General features: G+C 57.0%; 1 protein-coding gene across 2 annotated transcripts in view; it reads left to right on the top strand.

The window, feature by feature from the left end:
- Positions 1-20,592, top strand: part of ZBTB7C (zinc finger and BTB domain containing 7C) — a 327,045-nt gene that overhangs the window by 233,804 nt on the left and 72,649 nt on the right. The window contains exon 1 of one of the 2 annotated variants that reach the window (XM_004616121.2): positions 2,387-2,687. The exons of the other annotated variant lie outside the window; for it this stretch is intronic. The gene's annotated coding sequence lies outside the window, so the exon portion shown is untranslated. Of the gene's footprint in view, positions 1-2,386; positions 2,688-20,592 lie in introns of those variants that run through there. 2 annotated transcript variants of the gene reach the window in all.

Raw genomic sequence — 20,592 nt, 5'->3', positions numbered from 1 at the left:
TGGAAAAGAGCATAGTTGGGTGGGCATGACTGGGCGGATGGGCGTGGCGGAGGGCGTGGCTGGGAGGAGGGCCGCAAAAGGGAGGTGGCCAGAGAGCCTGGGCAAGAGCCATCCCAGAAGGAGAGGAAGCGCCCCAACAGCTCCCAGGGCTGCTTGCCCCAGCCCTTTCTGTGGGAGGCTTTGGGAGCTCTGCCCTCCGCACCCCTTCCCCCAAACTCCGGCGTCTTCCTGTTCCCAGGAGGCAGCTGGCACCAGCACTGAGAACAGGGAGGTGAGCCTGGAGGGGCAGGAGGGCAGGGCTCCCCACGTTTTTGCCCAGAGCCCTTCGGAAGGGCGGGTTCCAGCAGGGCACACACACACAGTGATTAAGGGGGCGGGAGGAATGACATTTGCTGTCCACTGCGGGACCCGGCGGGCTGGCTCTGGGCCAGCTCTTCTCTGGGCGCTTGGCTGCTGTGTCTCCAGTGCTGGCACCACCCATGGCCCGGGCACTCCTTCCCACCCAGAGACTGGAGCCCTGTTAAGAGGGGCCACCTGGGGGCAGGCTGGCTGGACTCCCCGGACTCCAGCCTCTCCCAGACCCTCCGCCTGTTCCAGCCCAGGCACCCTCCTTTCACTAGAAACTGTATCCAAGGAGTTCCATCCTCTAGACCCTTATCCAGAATCCAGACTGGCTACCCCCTCCCCCTCCCCTCACCACACCCCAACACACTCCACTGAGGAGACCCTGATTTCCCAAGTCCGCCTTTGCTGTGCAGAATTGGCACCTTATTCCTCTTGTACCTGCTCCAGGGAAGTCCCCATCCTGCCCCTCACTGTCCCTGTTCTCGTGACTTACCCCCCCCACAGACATGAGACTTTGCAAGCAGCACCCCTTAGCACCCACGCTGCCTCCATCAAGAGCTAGGGTGTCACACCAAACGCTCTGGGTGGACTCGATTCTTTCCACTCCCGGGCCTGGGAGTGGCAACCAGGTTGGTCAGATTGATTGGCTGTTTAATTAGTGACTCTGTGGACAAAGAGATTGGGCTTATTCTTTGACTTGGGTGTTGCAGGAGTGCGTGGTTTCTGATTAAAGAAAAGGGGGTAAAAAAAAAAAAAACGATGGGTTCATCCTGCCTTGGAGGTCCGCCATCTGCCCTGATTAAGCACCTCCCCACTGACCTTCTGTGCCGAGTTCTCCACACCCCGTTCCCACCGCACCCTGGCTCCGAGCCTCCCTGTCCCTTCGCCCTACATTCAGGGCACACCCTGCATTGGACAGAGGGCCTCACAGACTCATTCAGCCCTGCCCTGGTGGGGACCAGAGTTTTAGGGAGGAACCCCTGGGCTCTCCCTCTCCCTCCCCCCACTGACTTTGTCTCCTGCCTTCCTGTGGCCCTCCTGCAGGGCACTGGCCCACATGAGTCACCAGCCCTGATTCCAAAGCAGGGGTCACCTGTTGGAGGAGCTACTGTCCCTTGCTCCTTCTTTCTGGGGGGGGCCCGGGCGGGACACTGTCTCAGTTGGGTTTGATTTTGGCTTTGGGGCATTGCCAGACTCACTCCAGCCCTTGGGAGAGCTGCGGAGAGCCAGAGAGCCTGGTCTTTGGTTTGCCCTTGTTTTTTTCTAAGGCACAGGGAAGCTGGTCACCCTCGGGAAGCCTGTCCCTGGCTCCCCCCTTGCCTCTCCTCCTACCCATTTCCTGGACCAAACCATCAGGGGCCCAAGGAGTTAATGGCAGGTGAGGGACAGCTCCCCGGCAGGAAGGCTAGCCTCCCAAGTAGCAGTTTTTGCAAAGGGTGCGGTGTGCGGTTGGAAGGAGCAGCCTGCGAGTGGGCACTCAGACCACGCCCCTGGGGTTGGTGGTTGGCCCACCCCAGATGGGGACTGGCAGTCATGAGTCAGTCTCCGCAGAGACAAAGCCAGGGAGAGCTTGTGTGATACGTGTGTTTGGTTGGGGGGCGGGGGTGTGGGGAGTGGCCCGCTGTGGTCGCCCCCACCCTCTGGAGGGGAATGTGGCTGGGGTCTTCTCCCTGCTCCCGCCCCTGGCCGGCTGGCCACAGGATGCTGGCACTTCAGCACCGCATTTGGTTAAGTTACACTCCCGACCCTTTAAGGAGAAAACATATAATTCTAGTAATTGTATTGGGCTCAGATTTCAGGCAAATGGAAATAAAATTGCCTCTAAAAATAAAAGGCAGGCAGAATGGAATGAAGCGGTAATAATAAAAAGGCGCCCCTGTTTGAGATAAGTGGGGAGGCACTTGGTGACATATTAGAGAGTGAAACCAACAAACAAACAGACCGCCAGCAGCCCCGGCGGAGGAGAGGAGGAGGAGGAGGAGGAGGAGGAGGAAGGGGGCCTCCTTCTCAGCCTTCTTTCCAGCGCGGCTCTACCTTCAGGAAAGAGCTCCCTTGGCATGTTCGAAAGCGAGGCGGAAAGCGCCACCCGAGGAATTGTTCCTTGTCCCGCGCCTGACAGTACAGGTGGACCGAAGGGGCTGCCTGCCAAATACTTCTGGTTGGAGGGAGGGGTGGGAGGACTCCTGGAATGGCTTAACTCGCCCAGCTCGAATCAATGACACCCTCGCGCCGGCTGCGGCAGGCTCCCCGGAGCAGCGCTGCCGCGTGGATCCCCAGCCCCGCGACCCTGGCGGCGCGCAGGACTCGGCCGGCCACCAGCGCGGCGCCCCCGGGGCGGCCAGGTGGGTGTGCGGCGGGCGGCGGGTGCCTGCGCTCCGGGACGCGCGCGCTGTGGCGGCGGCAGGAGGGGGTGGGGAGGCGGCTGGGGGCGGGGTGCCCAGGGAGGAGGACTCTGGGGCTCAGCAGGGTCCCTCTGGCCCGGGGTGGCCCCCCCACCATGGGAGCTTGCGGGGACGGGGGTCTGCAAAACCGTCCGGAGTCCTGCCGCCCAGGGAGGGTGCAAATCTTGCTGGGTGTGTGTTGGGGGCTGGGGGCATACCGGGAGTATACCGTGGCTGGGGTACCCCATCCAAGAGGCGGTGGGTGCACTCTTGCGTGCCTGGAAACAAACAAACAAACAAACAAACAAACAAATAGCCTGGAACTTGAGACCCAGCAACTCCTGAGTTCTCACTGTCAGCTGCTCTCTTCAGCAAGCTTCGGGGAGCAGGCAAGAGAGGGAGCGAAAGAGAGTGTTGGGGGGTTTGGAAGCCAGGGAGGATACGGTCCCTCATACCCTCGGCCTTCCCCCCCCAATACAATAATGCTTGGATCTCCCCAAGATCCGATGCAAAACTTGAAAGGCAAGAGGAGTCTTGAGCTCCCAGAAGAAATAGAGACCCCCTCCCCCCACACACACAAACCCGCTGCCTTCTATTCCGACCCCGCAGCTGAAGGTGGGAAAGAACCAGGAGTGCGTCAGAATTCAGGGCTGTGGGTGGGGGTCTCTGGGATTCTGGGTCTCTGGATGGCTGGGAGGTGGTGGTGGAGGTGGGGAGGGTCTCCCTTTCTATACAGGGCTCGCTCCAGGGGGCAGCAGAGTCAAGTAGGGGTCTCCAGCTTGCCAGTCCCTTTCAGGCTGGCGCTGCTGCGGCTTCGGGACTGGCCGTGAGGGAGGGACTCGGGCTGGAGCGGGACCCTGACACATGCAACCCCCGGTGCAGCGCGCTGTTCTTGCCCGTGGTGAGGGAGGCCTGGGGGGGCCCAGACACTGGTTCTGCTGCTGTCCAGGCGTCCTGCTGCGGGCAGTGAGGGCAGGGGAGGGGGCTCCCACTACCCTGGCCCTCCTTTCAACCCGGTGCTCAGCTCCCACCCAGTTCTTGAGGCTCACTGGCCATACTCCCCTCTAAATGCAGAATTTTGAAAATGCAAAGGAAGTGGTTGAAACTCCCCGGCAGGGCAGTTTGCTCCAGGTTCGAGAAATGGTGTGCAAGGAGGGGTGGGAAGCCCCCTCCGGGTTCAAGTTTCAGCACCCCTCCTCCCTCCCCCCCTTTACCAGTTAAGTCCTGCTGGGGATTAGATAGCTCAGGAGGCTCCTGCGGGTGGACCCCCTGGAGAGGCCCCTTTAGTAAGGGTCTCCTCCCTGAAGGCCCCGTGTGGGCTGGCGGGGGGGTGACGCCTGGGCCCCTCTCTGTTTGCCGGGGTTGTTGTGTTGGGGCTGTTTTCCGGCTCTCTCAAGACCAAAGCTCAGGGCGGCCACTTCATCCTCCCCCCCTGTTGCAGGGGAGGGGCAGAGTGTCCGGTGCTTACCCAGAACCGCAGGACCCCGAGGCCCCGTGAGCCCTGTGGCCACCAGCTCAGGCGGCAGAGGTCCCTGAAATTGGTCGGTTTGGAGCCAGACAAGTCTTGGAACCAAGCCACGGCCGAGGCGACTAGCAGAGAAGCCCTTTGGGGACTGGAGGAGAGGTACTGGGGTGGCCAGGGACGCCCCACAGGTCAGCGCTGGGAGACAGACAGCAGGGGACCGGGCAGATCCCACCTGCCCTGTGCTAGGCAGCAGATCTGTATCTCCTCTCACCTCTGGGGGCCCGTCCGATGGGAAGCATTAACCCCACTGTACGGATGGGGAAACTGAGGCTCCGAGGAGTGGAGAGTGAGGCATCAGAGCTGCCCACTGGGCCACCCCTCACATGTCATCTTCCCCTGGGGGGGGGGAATCGCCCTCGCATAATTACAGTGCAGCTGGAGGTGCGTGTCAGAGCCACGCGAGATTGGCAGCTCTGAGACGGATTGCTTCATTCATCCCGCCGTGCTGGCCTTCATTCACTGCTCTGTCTCATGCGTGTTCACAGCCACCAGCTCAGTACCGGAGCAGTTTGGGGTCTGTTTGCTTGTTTTGGCCACACCCTGCAGTGCTCAGGGATGACTCCTGGTTCTGCACTCATCGATCATGCAGGGGGCCAAACGGGGTGCTGGGGATTGAACCCAGGTAGGATGTGTGCAAGGTCAGCGCCTTCCCCGGCCCAGCCCTGAGTGTATTGTTTGGCTAGGGGTGGTCTTTCCAGCCTTGCTGAGGACGCCCAGAGGCCTATCCTGGGCTAGAGGGTTAATACAGGGGCCTAAGTATGTGGATTTCCCGGCCACTGTGCTAGCTTAGAGGCCTCCAGGGCTGCACTCATTAGTATTCGGGGGACCATGTGGTGCAGGGGGTAAAACTCGGGTCAGCCACATGCAAGGCAGATGCCTACCAGCGTATTACTAGCCAATGAGGTCCACCCTGTCCCTGGCCTGTGCCAGTGGGAATGATGAGAGTATCCCTTGGAGGGCGCTGAGTGGATGGGGTGAGACCGCGTGTGGACGTGATGCTCGGGAAGCAGTGCTCTGGTGGAGAGGAGGTCGCAGAAGGCGTGGGTGGGAGAGACAGGCAAGTGGGCAGGAGGAAGGGGAAACCGTGGAATGTGGTTGTTTGCGCATCTGCTGTTCAGATTAGTGGCTTCCGAGAAGGGCCGTGAGTGGTTCAAGCACATCCCGGACAGAAACGCCTGGACCCCCGTGGTCCCCTGCAGAGGGTGGTCTCTGTGGCACTGCTGGGGAGAGCTGCTCCCCGACACTGGCATTGCCCTCTGGATGCCTTTGCAGCCGAGATGCCATTTCCTTCTCTCACAGCACTACAGCCGCTCCAGGCATCTCCCTCTTCACCAGGGGAGGGGGGTGGGGAGCCCAGGGTCCAAGGATCAGGCTGCAGAGCCAGCCTGGGGCCAGATGGCTCCACTGTCTGTCCTCAGCTCTCCCAGATGCCCCCCGGGCTGCCAGGGCTCTTCCAAGCTCCCCTGCAAACACTGAGCTTCATGCCCTTGTCTCTCCCACCTCCGATGCTGTTTACAGCCCACTGCCTCTCTCTCTTTTAGCTGACCTGACATGTCTGTCCTCATAAAATGGTGTCAGTTGAATCTTTGAGACAGCAAAGCCATAAATATCAAAAAGGGGGACATTTGGCCTGCTCCTTCTCCTTCGCCTTGAATGGGGGGCCAGAGAGGTAGCACAGTGGGTAGGGCATGCCAGGGTCCTGGGTTCCATCTTTAGCACCCCCTAGGGTCCCCCAATCACCACCAAGAGTGCTCTCTGAGTGCAGAGCCACAGGAGTAAGCCCTGAGCACTGCCAGCTGTAACCCCCCAAACCAGTAAATAACAAATAAATAGCTTTCGAATTAACTCCCTACTTGGAGGAGGCTGGAGGAGGCTGGGGGCTGATTAATCTCGCCTGGAGACTCCGCCCATCTGAGTGAACTTCTGGAATCTTTCTTCTCTAGAGCTGACCCTATGGTAAACGGACAGTTTCTCATTCATTTTTTTTGTGTGTGATGATTCCCCCTTTATTTATTTATTTTTTTAATCTCTTGGGTTTGAGGTCACCAGATCCTGTTGCATTCCGTGTTGATGTTGTGGTGTCCGAATAAAGGTGTTATTTTGATCTGGAGTTGCTCCTTCTGATATTGAACTGATTGTTTGCTGCGAGCCAGGAGCTCAGAGGCTTTGGCTGGCATGGGTGGCGGTCACCTGGGTTTATCTTGCCCCAGACAGGCAGTGGTTTGCTGGGTCCTAGCTCAGCCCTGCAGCCCTGCAGGTTGGGCCAGGAAAGCGCCCTGCGGTTGGTTTTCCTTTGGCCGGGACTGCGGGGAGATGAATAGAGGGAGGGGATCTGGGCGGAGAGAGTGTTGCCAAGAGCAATTTGGAGTCTCCTTCCGATTAGTCAGAGGAGCCTGTGTTTGCACTCTCCCTCAGAGCAAGTCCACAGAAGATCTCTTTTTTTCTCCCATCTTTGTGCATGCACACACCCACACCTCTTAATTTTTTGTTTGTTTGTTTTGATTTGATTTGTTAACTCCTTGGACTAATCATGACTTAGCAAGGAAAAAAAAAAAAGAGCTGGGGGGGGGGGGAGTGGGTGATGAAATCGGCCTTTTCTGCCATACATCCTGCTCGTGGTTGCTTCATCAATTTGAATACTGATAGACCCTGGGGTGCCAGGATAGAGCCTGATGAGTAATTCCTTTGAAGGGAGAGTTTATCTTCCGAGGCTGACTTTCAGAAGTGCAGCATAATTTAACTCTCCCCTCCCACATCTGCCGCCTGCCCCTTAGAAAAGAGCAGCGCCTGTTTTCTTCTGTCCCCGGACCTGTGCTCCCCAGGAAGGCCTGGTGTGGGGGGGCCTCGCTTGGAAGGGGACCAGCTGGAGGAGGTCCCTGTCCAAGTCACCGGGCGCCCAGTGCCCCTGGATCCTGCAGGAAGCCAGCTGGGGAGGAGGAAGCTGGGCCTGGAGGGGTAAAGCTCCTCCCCACAGGGCTGGTCTGGCTCAGGGCTGCATGGGGGGCCGAGGAGGGGCACAGGCATGACCTAGGCAGGACCTGGGGCAGCGAGCCTGCCATGTGTTCGGAAGAGAGTGTGTCCCCACCACAAACATTGCAGAGCCAGACGGAGCCTCCACGTTGGAAGCACCGCTTGGAAGAGAGAGAGAAGTGGGGGGAGAGGGAGAGAGGGAAGGAGTGGGGAGAAGAGAGAGGAATATGGGAGAGAGAGGGGGGGGAGAGAGATAGAAGGAGAGAGAGGGAGGGAGGTAGAGGGAGGGAGGGAGGGAAGCAGAGAGAGGGAGGGAGAGAGGGGGAGGAAGACAGAGAGGGAGAGAGAGGTTTAGAGGGAAAGAGAGGGAGGGAGAGAGGGAGAGAGGGAGAGAGAGAGGGAGGGATAAAGGGAGAGGGAGAGAGAGGAAGGGAGAGAGGGAGAGGGAGGGAGAGAGAGAGGGAGAGGGAGGGAGAGAGAGAGGGAGAGAGAAGAGAACATGATCTCTGGCTGTGGCTTTAAACCAGTTACAGACTAGAGCAGATTTTCCTTTAGGAAAAAAATTTTGCCTTGTGCAGGGGTGCAGGCACACATACATAAACATACAGACACACAGACACACACAGACACACACACACACAGACACACACACAGACACACAAACACACACAGACACACACAGACACACACACAGACACACACACAGACACACACACACACACAGACACACACACAGACACACAAACACACACAGACACACACACAGACACACACACACACACACACACACACACACCCTAAGGCGTTTGCTTTTTTGGCTTGCCGTTCTGGCTGGCATTGTGCTAAGTTGTTTCTGGAGATAACAGGTTGGCCTGTTGGGCTTTGTGAAGCTACTGGTTAAAGCCAGTGTGGCCGCGGCAGAGCCCGGTTCCTGTCGGCGCCTGCCTTCCCTAAGCCCCTGGAAAGGAAGTTGAGCGGAGGATCTTCTATGAGGCAGAACCTTAACTACAGGGGAAAAAAATCATAGCTCATTTGAGACCTAATTTACACACTGTACAGGCTGTGTCCATTGCAAGTGTACGATTCCGTGGTGTTTAGTATCTTTACAAAGAAACGCAACTGATCTGTTAGAGAATTTTCTCATTATGCCATCAAGAAACCTCCTACCCATTAGCCGCTTCTCCCCCACCTTATTCCAACTCCCCGGACCTTTGACTACCTCCTACCTTCTTTCTCCACAAGGACGTGCCTCTTCTTCTACGTGTTTCCTGGTTGTGGGATCATTGGGCGTCAGAGGTGGCTTATTTCGCTAGTGTTCTCTAGGGTCCTCTACTTTGGAGAATAAATCAGGTCATCGCATCATTTTTTTTTAATTGCTGAATAAAATTTACCTGCGCATACAAGGAATGCCTATGCACAAAACACATTTATCCGTGGATAAATTGATGGATGTTTGGGTGGTCTCCAGTATGGTCCATGTACATAACAGGCAAAATTTGGGGTAAATATTCATACTTCTCAGGGCTAGACATTTTGTCACTGGTCCATAGGGCAGCTCTGGGTCTGAGCTTGTGGCACCCTGCCTAATGGTGTTCCTTAGTGGCTTCCCCACTTTCTGTTCCCATCAACAGTCTATGAGACATAATATGAGACAGATACTCAAGGACAGTAAGCACAAGGGCCAGGAATGTTGCTCCATAGTTGGAAGCCTGCCTCATGAGCTGGGAGAGAAGGAGCGGGGATAGAGAAGGGAGTACTAAGTCAGTGATGGTTGGAGGGAACGTTCGGGATGGGAGATGTGTGCTGAAAGCAGATAAAGGACCAAAAGTGACGGCCTCTCAGTATCTGTATTGCAAACCATACTGCCCAAAAGTGGAGAGAAAGTACGGGGGAAATTGTCTGCCATAGAGGCAGGGAGAGGGGTGGAGGGGAGGGGGATTTGGGGGACACTGGTGGTGGAAAATGTGCACTGGTGGAGGGATGGGTGTTCAATCATTGTATGAGTGAAACTCAATCATGAAAGCTTTGTAACTGATCTCAGTGATTCAATTAAAAAAAAAAAGTCTATGAGGAGTCCAGTTCCTCCACAACTTCATCAACACGTCTTGATATCTGCCTTTTAAAAAAAGGAGGCTGTCTTATTTTCTAAGGGCTTCTGTGCTCGAGGAGGCAGAGCTCAGGGAATGTTATAGAATCAACTCTTGGTGCTAGGGATAGTGAGAACCGTTTTGGCACGGAGTTTTGCTCCTCGCAAGTGGCTGTTCATGCCACAGCCCAGGTTTCTCGCCACGGCTTCCCGGTGGGATCCTCAAGGCCCAGGGGGGTGCAGGGTTCCTGGAACGACAGGCGGTGCTCTCTGTCTCGTGCTCTTGGTCAGAGAATGCTCCACGGTTGACTCCGTACCGTAGCACCACCCGCTCTGCTGTGACTGCCCAGAGAGGCCAACCCTGGGACCGGAAGAGACAGACCTGAAGAGGAATGCAAGTCACTTCCGCTGGACAAGCTGCTCCGTGCTTGGGGCTTTGAATGGAGAGTTTTCTCAAGAATCTGCCTTTTCATAGGGCCAGAGAGATAGTACTGCAGGGAAGGAGCTTGCTTTCCCGCAGCCAACCTGGGTTCAATCCTCAGCACCGCAGAGTATCACCAGGGTGATTCCTGAGTGCAGAACCAGGACTAACCCCAGAGTATTGCTGGGTATGGCTCAAGTAAAAAAAAAAAAAAAATTGACCTTTGACTTTTCTGTTTCCCGGAGCCCAGAACCAGGTTTAAGCCCCAAACACCTCCAGGCAGCCCCAAACACTCCCACCCCCCACCACCAAAATAAATCTGACGTTTTTGGGGCTGGAGAGATAGCACAGCAGGTGGGGCGTTTGCCTTGCATGCAGCCAACCCAGGTTCGATTCCCAGCATCCCATATGGTCCCCTGTGCACCACCAGGAGTAACTCCTGAGTGCATGAGCCAGTAATAACTCCTGTGCATCACCCGGTGTGACCCAAAAAAGCAAAAATAAATAAATAAATAAACAAACAAACAAATAAATAAATAAAAATCTGACATTTTCTTTTCTGTTGAAAGACCCCTCATGAGGAGATGAGGAGAGCTGTGGGCATTGCAAGACCACCTCATCCTCTACTTATCAGGATGAAGTGTTCGGAGTCACCCCAAATCCCTGCTGTGCTTGGGGGCGCTATTTTCCGTGTGGATTTCTGCTCCAGGACAAAGGGCCCAATGTCCCTTCTGGCCTCCCTCCCCTCCCCTCCCTTCCCCTCCCTCCCTGGGTCTTCTCAGTTCTGTAGACGGAATCTCAGGCAGCTTCTGCTGACCGCTCTAGTCCCCTTCCCGTGTTTCTTGTGTCCCACCTGCGAGCAAGGCCACAGGACTTGTCTCTCTCCTGTTTCACTTAGCGCGACATGCCTGGGGCCAGGCAAGCTTAGTGCGATGCGAGATCTGCTCTCTGCTCCATGCTGAGTCATATTCCACGGGTTGTTCGTGCCACAGTCTCTCCATTCCCTCATTTGCCACTGGGCGCTTGGGCTGTCTCCAGGTCTTTGGCAATTGTGAATGGCCGCAATGAGCCCAAGTGGGCAGGTATCTGTGAACTCATACTTTAACCATCTGGGGGGAGACCCAAAGGAGTGGAATTGCTCGGTCACAGGCACAGTCTGTTTTGAATCTTGGGAGAAGTCCCTGTTTTGCTGATGATGTCTGTAGAGATGGCTTTCCCACGACAGTGAACCTGTCCCCTGAGGGCTCAACCCAAGCTGCGTGAATCTGGCCTGGGACCACTTTGTCTCGGGCCCCCTCTGGGACATCCGTCCTGGCTTCCCTTGAAGTGCCCGGAGAACCCTCCCCACTCTCCTCTGGTGTCTAATAGGGCAGGTTGCCATCCTGGCCGGCCATTCAACCCACACCCCACAACCATCGCACAGATGGGCGCTCCACATCTGCCCTCCAGTAGCAGCACATTTGTTTGTTTCATTGTTGTGAATGTTGTGTTGGGATGGGGAATAGGGGGATGCTATGCCCAGCGGTGCTCAGGGCTTACTCCTGGCTCTGAACTCAGACTCACTCTTGGTGGTGCTCAGAGGGACCATGTGCACGGGGCTAGGGCTCAAACCCAGCGCCAGCTGCGTGCAAGGCCAGAACCCTAGCCATGTGCTACCTTATCGCTCTGGCCCTTATCGTGCTTTTTAAAATGTCTGGGCCACACCAGAAGTGCTCAGGGTTTATTGACTCCTGGCTCGCACTCAGGGGGCATTCCTGGTGGGGCTTGTGTGTGGTGCTGGGGATGGAATTTAGGATGGCTCCATGCAAGGCAAGTGCCTTAACCCTTGAGCAACCTCTCTAGTTCTTCGAGACAGAGAGGCAACTGGGGCTGATCCACAGAAGAGCAATTCCAGGGCTCCTGATATGGGTGAAGGGGGGGTTGGCGGCTGAACCCACCTCTTCATAAGCTTCAAACTCAGTCCCCTGACCGACCCCCACCCCCTCACTGGAGCAAGACCCTCAGCAGGCTGCTTGGAAAGGGCTTCTCTCCTTCCTGATGTTCCTCTCCTCTTCCTCCTCCTCCTCCCTCTCCTCCTCCCCCCTTCCTCTTCTTCCTCCTCCCCCTTCTCCCTCTCCTCCTCTTCTTCCTCCTCCCCCACCTCCCCCTCCTCCTCCTCTTCCTCATCCCCCTCCTCCCTCTCCTCCTCCCTTTCGTCCTCCTCCCTCTCTTCTACCTTCTCCTCCTCCCCCTTCTCCCTCTCCTCCTCCTCTTCCTCCTCCCTCTCTTCTACCTCCTCCTCCTCCTCCTCCTCTTCCCCCTCCTCCCTCTCCTCCTCCTCTTCCTCTCCCCTCCTCCCTCTCCTCCTCCTCTTCCTCATCCCCCTCCTCCCTCTCCTCCTCCCTTTCCTCCTCCTCCCTCTCTTCTACCTCCTCTTTCTCCTCCTCCACCTCCACTCCCACCTGCTAGGGAAGGGGGGCCAGGACACCTGAGCTGTAGGCACCAGCCTTGGGGCTCCCACCCCATCATCCTGCCTGGACAATTCACAGGACAGCTGTGCTCTGGGGACTGGAATATCTGTTGATTAGAGCTGGGGAGGGAGGGGCCGGTGGAGGTGAGAGGGTCACATTTCTCCCTCCAACAAGAGAGGCCAGGTGAGGCCCCCTCCCCATCCCCCGTGAATGCACCCCATGCAACATTAGAGCTGCTACGTTGGGGTATTTTGAGAAATTTAATTATTATTATTATTATTTTTTTAATGAAGGAAGAACCTTGACGGTTGGTTTGAATAGGGATTAATGTCTCTGGGGCCGGGACCTGCAGAGAGGGAGAAATTCTAGAAGGGTAGAAGTTGCAATAAAAGGAAACAGGCTTGATCTGCTTTCCTCCGACCGCGAGGCCTGGGCTGGCAGTGGGGAGGGGAGCATGTCTGGGTTGTTTTCTGGGTATTGCTGTGTTTTCCTTGGACTGCGCTGGTTGTATGCTTACGTGTGTGTGCGTGCGTGCGTGAGTGTGTGTGTGTGTGTGTGTGCATGTGTGCATGAGTGTGTGTGTGTGCATGTGTGCGTGAGTGTGTGTGTGCATGTGTGCGTGTGTGTGTGTGTGTGAGAGAGCGCGCCACATGTGTCTGTGTCCCCATGAACCTTCCACTCTCACCCCTCAAGACTACTGCATGATCTTGGGACCCCTGACCCCATGGCCAGGACACTGGACCTCAGGAGGCTGAGCCGAAGTGGCCCCTGCTTTTTTATGGGCAGGTGCCTTTGGGCCATTTGGGGTGGGGGTGTGAAATGGGCATTCTCACCCTCAGCTTTTCCTCCTGGGACTTTCGTGCTGCTTCTTCACAGGCAAACCTGCCCGTGCAGTGCCTGGGGCCTGCCTTTCTGGGTCCCACCTGGCCACCCAGGCCTCCCTCACCCGTTCCTTCCCTGCTCCACCTCCTGAGGAGGAGAAAGTGGAGCGTTAGGTGAGCCCAGGCCCAACCCCCACTTTGTGGCCTCACTTCCGGTCTTCCTAAGAGTGCCCCGCAGCCCTGCTGGCCAGAGACGGACGCCCAGGAAAGGCCGCTGTGTGTGGGCAGAGGGCATTTCTTCTCTCTCTCTCTCTCTCTCCATCACACCCGGTGATGCACAGGAGTTACTCCTGGATCTGCACTCAGGAATTACCCCTGGCGGTGCTCAGGGGACCATATGGGATGCTGGGAATCGAACCCAGGTTGGCCATGCGCAAGACAAACGCCCTGCCTGCTGTGCTATCACTCCAGCCCCAGAGGGCATTTCTTTGTGGGCATGGGGACCTCCTGGAACTTTCCTCACCAGACAGGACAGTGCACAGCATCCGCCCAGGCTGCAGTGAGGAGTTAAAACTCCTGGGAGTTCCCCTATGTGTTGGGGTGTCACTTTGGCTTCTGGAAGGAGGAGCGTCAGGGAACAGACCGGAGGCCCCAGGATCCCTCACTCTGCCCTGACGGCCTCGGGGGGCCTGACCCAGCAGGCCGGGGGACATTGCTGTGAAGGCAGACAGGGATATAGGCAGTGCCGAGGGCGCAGCCCTGGGGCGCTGGGCCCTTGGCTGGGCTGATGGCCCCTGGCTGGCCCTTCCGCACCCCCAGCTATGGGCTTCCAACTCCTCCCCTCCTTCCCTGGTCAGCGCTCCCGCTGGGGGCGTGGCATGCTCCCCCACCCTCACCCCCACGGCGTACCCTCTGAGTGAACCCGGCCTCCAGCCCTTGGAAGCCTTTCCAATAACACGGACGGGCTCTTCTCCGGGCCAGCCCCAGCCCCACGCTGGGATGAAAGGCCAGACGACGGCGTGAAGCCCACGCGGAGGGGGGAAGCCGCGGAGAACAGCGGGGTGCTGGGAGGGTCCACACTGCCCGCAGGGCTTTCCCACAGCCCCAGCGGGAGGGCAGCAGCCCCTGCCACGAGAGGCCACGCTGCCCGTGGGCAGGCAGAGGCCAGCTCCGGCCTGTCTGCACAGAGGTGGGTGCCCGTGGCCCTGCTAGGACCAGGACTCGATCACGGAGGCGCTTTTCTAGCCTGGAGGGTTCCCCGCAGCTGAGCGTCCCGGGAAAAGGTGCTGGGTGGGAGCTGGGACACGGACACACGGACACACGGGCAGATGGACACGCCCTGAGCCAGGAGGCGGGAGATGCACCCTGAGGGGGTCTCAGCTCCTCTCTCTGGACGAAAGACTAGGCTCAGGCCGTCCGCCCAGGCGCCGTGGCTGGGGTTAGTGATGGAACCTCTCAGAGCTGTGCTTTGTCGTTCTCCCGTGGTGACTGTGGGACCGAAGGAGAGAGTCCCCATGCCCAGCCCATGCCTGTCCCCCCCACCCCCGGCCTCCGAGGCAGGCCCTGCCCAGCTTTCTCTGCTCCAGAACCCTGAAGGCACTCCTCTCTCCTTCCCCGTCCCTCATTCCCCTCTATGTCATCGTGTTCAACCTTTTCTTTCTTGCCCTAAGGCTGCAAGTGGTCCCAGGGACCCATGACAGGGTCAATGGCACCTTCTCCCTTTCCTGGCCCCAGGCCAATTTTTATGTCTGTTTCTTTTGATGTGTGTGTATGTGTGCGTGTGTGTCCATGTGTGTATGCATGTGTGTCCGTGTGGGTGTGCGCGTGTGCATGTGTGCACATGTGCACGTGTGTATGTGTGCGTGTGTGTGTGTGTGTGTATGTGTGTGTGTGTTGGGGGTGTAGTCAAACCTGGCAGTCCTGGGCCAGTGCTCTGGAGCCACTCCAAGCAGGGATGGAGCCTGGTGTTCCCACATGCTGGGGCCGGGTCCAGCCTCCTGAGCCCTCCCCGCAGATCCCCTGCCCCACAGAGGCTCTAGACCCCCATGCCAGATATTGCTCCTGCCAGGCTAAGGACCCGCTTCCCCCAGGGAGCTCCCAGCTTCTTTGCTCCCCATCCCCCATTCCTAGGCACTTCCTGCGACTGACCAGGGATGTGTCACGAGGCCCCGCCCACGCACGTGTCCCTCTTTGAAGAAGACCTCCCCCGAGTGCAGGAACTGTCTATAATTTTGGAAATAAACTGAGCGGTGCCCTGGGAAGTGGGGTGAGAATGGATTCAGGGGCTGCGTGGCGGGGAGCACCCTGGGAGGAGCTGGGCTCTGAGCGGGCCGCCCACGGGCTTCAGGTGTGGGGCGGGGCGGGGTCAGGAGGCTGAGGGAAAGATGCAGCCCTGAACCTCCCCGGAGCTGCCGAAAACAGAATCCTGGCTGGCTCCCACGCAGCCTTGAGTGGTGGACGGGCGTGAAGACGGGTCCACACGAGGGTTCCTCAGAGTAATTAATGATTCAGGCTTCCCTGGGGTGGGGTGCGGCTGGAATCTGCCTGAGCGGTTGTAGAAGAAATAGAACGCAGCACTGTGTCAACTTTCACGTTGACATCTTCCATGAGGTCCAGTGTAGCGGAAGTCACGTCTCACCGGAGAGGGGCCTGGGCCGAGCCTGCTCTCAGGATGGAGCTGGGTGCCCTCGCAGCAGAGGCCACCAGTGGCCGAACACCCCCAGGGCCTCCTCTTTGCCCCTGTTCAAAGCCCATCGGGGCCGGGGAACTCACATCTCATGTTCTCCGACGGCCCCGTTGCCCAGCCCAGCAGCCGTACCAGACGGATGTTGCTGGACGCCGTCTTTGTGACCATTCAGGCGTGGCTGGAGGTCCCTGGGGCCACCTGAGGACAAGAGATAGACAACATCAGGGTCTCCTGGTCCCTGAGTCTCCCCATGACGGACAGAGCCAGAAGGTGAACTGCCAAGGTGACAGCCTTTGCTCCCTCCCAGGCTGCTGTGTGCGGGGCAGGATCAGCTGGTGCAGGTTGAGCCCTAGGGGGGCTCAGGGGGCATCTGAGGTGGCACAGCCTCGGGACAGGACAATCGTGTTCTTGGCGCACGGCCTAGTCCAGAACCCTGTTCTACAGCCACCCTCGGCCACAGCTTCTGCTCAGGAGGCCCTTGTGGGGGCGGAAGGGTGGAGACCCCCTGTTCCCATCTAGCTCACCCTTTTTCCTTGTGGACATTTTTTATAACCCGAGCTGCAGGTGACTGGTCCCCCGAGTGAGTGACGGGGAATTCAGAAGAGAAATGATGCATTACACTAGCACATGTGAGCAATAATTCCCAACAGTGCCCACTCGGCCCATCTCTGGGCCCCGACACTTTCCAGCCGCCCCCAGAGCCTGCCCGTGGCCTCGTGACTCACGTGGCCTGCTCCTACCTACGCATGACTGACCGCTCTGTGGAACGCCCAGGGAAGCCCAGGGCGTGCCCTCGTGGTAGTCCCTGCATGGCCCCTGTTGTATTAATTTTTGTTATTATTTGGGGGTGGGGAGTTGGGCCACTCCCAGCTGTGCTCAGGGCTCCCTCCTCCTGGCTCTGTGTTTAGGGATCACTCCTTTTGGTGCCTGGGGGGCTCTGGAGGGCTGGGGATGAGACTCGAATGCATGGGAGGCAAATGCCCTACTCACTGGACTCTCTCTCCAGGCCCCGCAGCTTTTATTTTTGATGTCAGGGTTGGGCCACCCCCTGGCAATGCTTAGGGCTTACTCCTGGCTCTGTGCTTGGGATCGCTCCTGGCAATGCTTGGGGGAACCGTCAAGGCTGCTGTGGATGGAACCGGGGTTGACCCCGTGCAAGGCAAACACTTTCCCTGTGTACTATTTCTCCAGCACTGTTGCTAGTGCTCATTGATTTGCTCGATTGGGCACCAGTAACATCTCCATTTTTTGAGACTTCTTGTTACTGCTTTTGGCATATCGAATACACCATGGGTAGCTTGCCGGTACCGAGAGACTCTCAGTAGCTTGCCGGGCTCTCCAAGAGGGGTGGAGGAATCGAACCTGGGTCAGCCGCGTGCAAGGCGAACGCCCTACCGCTGTGCTATCGCTCCAGCCCACTGCTGTTAAGAGGAGAAACCTTCCCTGTTCATTCCCCCCAAAAGTTATCCCTCACCCCGATTACCTGGGGGTGGGCATCCATCTGACAGATGCCAAAGCATAGTTGCCACCTGGAGTCCCACGAGGAATCTGAATTCTCTCAGGCAGGAGGCGCCCGGGCCCTAGGTCCAGGGTCTTGGTGACAGCCTGCCACCCTCAAGTCCCTGTCTCTGTCCCACTGTGCCCCCCACAGGCTCTTGTGGCCTCACCCACTTAGGACTCCTGATGCCCTGTTGGCTGCGACGGTGAAGACAGGCACCTGGACACCTCCCACCCCCCACCCCACCCCACCCAGCTCACGGCAGCATTGATCACGCCAGAAACAGTCACTTAGGAGTGAATGCCTCAGAAAAAAGATGATTAGTGGCAAAGCACCACAGTTCTCTCCACGATGGAGGGGTGGGGGAGAGAGGGGCAACCAACTACCTCACCAAGCATCTCGCCTTTTCTGGGGACCAGAGTGCAGATCAGACCCTATTCTGCCCTTGGCTTCTGGTAAGGGACTCTGCTACTGGTGCTCCTGGCACCAGCATGGCCTGGCATAGGGTGGGGTGGGGTGGGGTACCTATTCTGCCCCCCTCCTCTGCAGGCCTGCCCAAGGTCTCAGACAGGCAGACAGACTCTGGGCTTCTCATCAGGCCTGGAAAGTTCCGCATGTCAGCACCTCCCAGAGGAAGAGACACCAATGAAGAGGGCCCTGTTTTCCCAGAGACCGGGGAGATGGTCCCAGCCTGTGATTCCCCGAGTTGAGGGGTTCGCATGACAACCGAAATGATTCCTCGCCGTTTTGTCTTAATTGGCATTTCTCATGGCTGGCTGAGCCCTGCAGGAAAGAAACCACCTCGTTCTCCCCAGGGTCTAGCCGCTCCTGTCCATCACAGGCCCCGGAGCTGAGCCTCCGACAGGAAGGACGAGAGAAATAGCTGCTCAGAGTCATCCGCCAGTCTATAAGAGATGCGTTACACATTAATTCACGAAAACCTCCGTCAGTCCCAGGGAGCGCCGTGTTTCAAGGCTGTGTCTTGCGGCCTCTTTCTCCACCCACCATTCTTTCCAGGGCCAAGAGTCTGAACTGCAGAATCCCGCCTGAATCCGCGTTATATTTGGGGTGGCAGTCACCATTCATTCTCCCCAGGCGAGGGGCTCCAGGAAGCTGTGTAGGAGGCAGAGCTTAGGGTGCAGGGGTGAGTGAGGAGTATCCTGGGAACCCACAACCCCAGGAGGCAGAGGCTCCGGGGAAGCGCCCCGTGGGGACTTGTGGGGCTGGGACGTCCCCACATACTTCAGACAGTCATTGGATGCCCGCTTCCTGGGAGGACACAATGGTGGTCCAGGAGGCCTAGGGCATCCCAGCAGGCTGTCCCAGAGCTGGCTAAGACCCTTGTAGCGGCCCCTCCCGAAGACAAACATTGGTGGCTCATCTCCGTGCTCTCCGCAGCCCAAATGACATTCATCTGTCTCATTAGTTTCTATGTTCCCTACGAACCAGATATTCGGCTATTCAGATCGGAAGTGCATCCTATACACTCTGTCTCTTTACAGTCCGGAGCAGGAACCGTCACTCATCATCAGTGATCACTAAATAGCGATCCCGATTATCTCTCTTATTTTTAATTTAATTTTATTTTTATCAAGTTGTTCACGATGATTTATTACATTCAATATTCCAGCGCCAATCCCACCACCATGGCACCTTCCCACCACCATTATTTCCAATTTTCCCAACCACCTCCCAAGCCTGCCCCGGTAGCAGGGCCTAAATAATTTATTTTGTATTGCTTGTTATGAATAATTCACTAAAAATGATCAAAAAAAAGGTTCCCTTAGAACAAAGTGTGTGAAGATTGTTGTATCTCACCCTGGAGTAATTAAGCCCTTGTGTAAGAGATTACTAGAATGTTGTTACAGGTTAAGCTTTCTGTGTTAATATTTTCTTCATTGAGATTGATTGCCTTCTACTTTACATCCCATACAATGTGGTGTGCTACTCCTGGTATATCAGTGGTGTAGAGTATGAGATGTAGAGTATATTCCAGGAATTCTAAAAATTTTAAATGGGGTGATATAGCTGGAGTTAAATTTTTAACTGAATGGTGACTTCAGGGGTCTGGAAACATCTCTGCAGCTTGTTGATCTCCTTTGAGACTTATTTACGAGTCTTTGGATCATGGAAGGTTAATGAGCTTATATGGTGCCAGAGGCAGTTTGTGGGTATGACTGCCAGGTTTCTGGAAGAACAGGGCGGTGGGAGAGGTCACCCATCCCTGACTCTGTGAGAGCCTGTAGATTTCAGTCACAAAACCTGCCTACCTGAGTTTTTCAATAAAGTCATTCCTGGATGACGCTTGTCCGGGGCCCGTGGAGTCCAGCTGTGAGCATGGCCGGTGATTGGATGATGGGGGAACTGTGGAGGTTTTTGGCTGCTGGGGCTCTGTTTGGGCAGGTGGTGGGCTTACCTGTACCCCCTTCCAGGGTGCCTTGGATGAGACTCAGCCTGGTGCAGGGTCCTGAGGCATTTCTGCAGCTTGTCGATCTCTTTGGAGATTTATTTGAGTCTGATCCCTATAATTTCTGTTAAGGTATATTTGGAGTGTATGATTTGGGGACACACCCAACAGTGCTCAGGGGCTATTCCTGGCTCAGTGCCCAAGAGTGAGCCTAGCAGTGACCATATGCAGTGCTGGGGGAGAACGAGCCTGGGCCACAGGCAAGGGGAGTGAGTGTCTTACTCCCTGCACTCTCTAGCCAGCCCCTGTGGAGGAATGCTCAGAGGCATCAGGCAAGCTGGACGTCTCTGTGCCCGGGACCTATCACCACAGCTGTCAGTAGGGACATGCAACTCCTCAGGGTGCCAGTTCCCTGTCTGCATGGACCTGCACCCTTCCTTCTGCGGGGAGTCAGAGATGGAACGGGATATTCCAGCTTTGAGTAGGGGGAGGTTCGACTCTGGTTCGTGTTCATGGCTCCATTCACCTGTAGACTCCCTCACTGGCTCACTCATTCACTCGTTCATTGATCTATAATCAGTAGCTCCCATAGGATGGCACAGGCCCACAGGGGCACAAGGTGTAAGAGTGGTGCCCTTTTCTGGGGAATGCTGTGTATGCCACTGGACAGAACCCTGAGTTCTGAGAGCACCCCCCACCCGAGGACCCCCACCAAGCGTCACTCCCTCCTGGTGTGACCAGCACCTATTTTCCCGACATGCCTGAAGTTGCTGGTGCCCTGCCCTCCCTCCACTGTCCCCGCCCCGGCTCCACTCTGCCCCCTCTGCTGCCCATTTTGGATCCTCCCCCGAGAGAGCATGTTGTAACCCACAGAGGCAGCCTAATCCCTGGGCTCCTGGCATTCTCCAGCCACCCTGGCATCTCTCCAGGGCCTCAGCCTCCCTGCCCCAGTTCCACACACACACTCCAAGGCCCAAACACAGGCAACGTGCACTCGGGCAG

The sequence above is a fragment of the Sorex araneus genome, chromosome 2, assembly GCF_027595985.1.
Source record: "Sorex araneus isolate mSorAra2 chromosome 2, mSorAra2.pri, whole genome shotgun sequence".
Lineage (NCBI taxonomy): Eukaryota > Metazoa > Chordata > Mammalia > Eulipotyphla > Soricidae > Sorex > Sorex araneus.
The sequence above is the reverse complement of the archived record's forward strand: the minus strand, read 5'-3'. Positions and strand labels throughout refer to the sequence as shown.